Source organism: Zootoca vivipara, chromosome 10, assembly GCF_965207765.1.
Source record: "Zootoca vivipara chromosome 10, rZooViv2.hap1.1, whole genome shotgun sequence".
Taxonomy (NCBI): domain Eukaryota; kingdom Metazoa; phylum Chordata; class Lepidosauria; order Squamata; family Lacertidae; genus Zootoca; species Zootoca vivipara.
Window position 1 is genome coordinate 14127623 of NC_142593.1, and position 2673 is coordinate 14130295.

The following is a 2673-nucleotide window of genomic DNA, read 5'->3' on the forward strand; positions in this document are numbered from 1 at the left end:
ATCCCCCTCGCTGAATGGCTGCCTGGCCAGGGCTTGCTTGCTCCTCACTTGGTGTGCCACCCATCCCCAGACGGTCAGGTGGTAGGCAGGTGGTGCAGCCTGGCCCTGTTCGGCCCTGGGGGGGGGCATTGCTCCAGCGGTGGTTGGTGGTGAGGGCTGGGCTGTCACAGCAGACTCTGTTCACCCCCTGCCCCTGGTGTGCACATGCGTGGCCCAGGCGCCAGCAAACCACACTATGCCACTGTCTGAGCCTAGAGAAAACAAGTGCATCTATGAATGAAGGGATGTAGAGTCTAAAGGAAGTTTGGAAGATCAATAGGTATGAGCAAGAAGCTATGGATGAAAGGAAGGATAAGTGGCCCTGTCAAAGACAAGGAAGACTGTCAAGTTCAATGAGGCCTCCACTTCTAAAGGATGGAAATATAAAGAGACCTTGAATGATGGGGTGTGCATAAGGTAGAAGTCCACCATTGTCACTAAGTTGGGTGACAAACGTATCTAATATTTTGGTATGTCAGAATGCAGGCACAGTACTGGAATCCTTGTGGGGAGGGAGCAGGGAAGAGGATGGTCTCAATGCCTGGGGTTTGACATATTTGTCAAGCAAACTGCTAGCATGCTTGCAAATCTAAAGGTGAGCAATGAAACACCTGCCTTTATCACGTACAACACGCTTTTATTCAATAGATCTGATTTCTTCCTAAGCTGGGCAGATGTGCAGATATTTGCTGAAGCCCTGCTACAGTGTAAAAATAAATAAATTCATGTTGTTTTCTATCCGGGAAAAATGATTCTGTCTTGCATCTAAATTTGTTGCTTTCTGGAATTTAAATCACCACTTACATGAAGCATGCCAATAAATCCATTAAACGTTTAGCCTTTGTCACTGAAGAAACCATGGATATTACATTATTAGAATTTATATGATAAATGAAATTATAATATCCATAGATTTTCTTTCTGAATCCTGGCAAAGGGGGAGGAAGGGAGGAAGATGTATTGCCATAGTGATTTGCCTGCTATTCTAGGAAGCTGAGGGGCATGCATTATTCAGACTTGCAGGACCTGGGGGTGGAATATAATCACTGGTGACCAGAGACTGGAGGAAGTGGAGGAGAATGAAAGATGGACCATCAGTTCAGGAAGGTCATCGTGAGCAAGGAGAGTTACGACCGGGGCAAGAATAAAATCCATTGGCAGCCAGTTGTGTGTGTGCCTCAATCTCCTATTCCCCTCGTAAATTTTAGGAGCTGAGTTTTAAATAATGGGGACTTAGATCTGTTGGTGCTGCTCGGTGTAAGTCCAGTGAGAAAGGTAGCAACTATTACGACTGTTAATTCAAAATGAGAGCATTGTGTTAGGGCTACAGTCCTCCTTTTTAATCCAGAGCAAATCCCATTGGGTGGGCTCAGTGATACTTGCTTCTAAGTAAACGTGTCTAAGATTGTGCTGTAAGGTTGCAGTTGCATCTTAGGTTTCTGGCCAGGTACACGGTATCCCATCGACCTCCCTGGAAGCCCAGGAAATGAAGACTGAATGGTAAGAACGCTCACTCTGATTCGTGACTGCTGTGGTAATTCATCTGCATTAAGCTGAGCTGTGCAAGTGTCCCCCTTTAGCACACAGTTAACCTACAGCAGTGGCGTAGCATGGGTGGCCATGGCCCAGGGCACAGATTTCTGAGGGGGTGCAACCAGGGATGCCCACAACAGGCTCCCTCATTGAGGCAGGAGCTGTGAGGAGGCAAACCACACCCAGGCTGTGGTGGCAGTAGTGGTGTCTCCATCTCCTTGTGGCCAGCGAAGGGACACCCATGAGTGCTCCACCACTGGGCCGGCTGAGAGGGAGGGAGCCACCACTGCCCACCAAGGAGGGAGGAAGAGGAAGGCAGGAAAGCACTGCATTGGCCAGAGCGCCTTGCTGCAAGGACGGGAGGGCAAGGTGACAGCGGTGCTCTTGGCTTCATCTTTCTCTGTCTTTTCTCTGATCCCATGCTGGGGCTAGCTTGTAAGGAAAGGCTCCCTTGATTAGATGCTGGTTGGCAAAGGGACTGACTGCTGCCCAGTCCACCAGGGCCCTGCAACGGCAACCCAAGCTATGCCCCTGATCTACAGTGTGAGTGGAAACCGATTGCACAGGCCTGAATGTGTGAGCTGTAGTTGTGCTTTACTGAGCGCATTTCATACAAGCCTCACCTGCTGTGAATTGTCTATTCCTTGCTAATGTTGGATGCATCCATGAAACCAGCTTCTGATTCAGAGGAGCTCTTAATGTGGTGCGATCCAGTATGGGAAAATGAAAGAACCAAACGGACACATCCTTCTGAGCACAAATGAACACAAATCATCATGAATATGCAGTAAAAAAGAAATTTGAAGTAAGTGGTCCAAAATGGGGTAAGCCAACCCTTTTGCATTCCTGCTCGTTCTGTTTACACACACACACACACACACACACACACACACACACACAGTTTAACTAAAATTGCTACAGCTGATCCAACATGAAACAAACCTAAAAGAACCTAGCAAAATTTGAAACGAATCAGGTTATATACCTTCAGACTTGGAAAAGCACTACTGATTTACTGTACATCTATGATTTTAGTCATTGTTTCCTAATCAAGGTTGTGCTGTGAGTGAGACGTATTTTCCATTGAAATCAGCCCAAAGA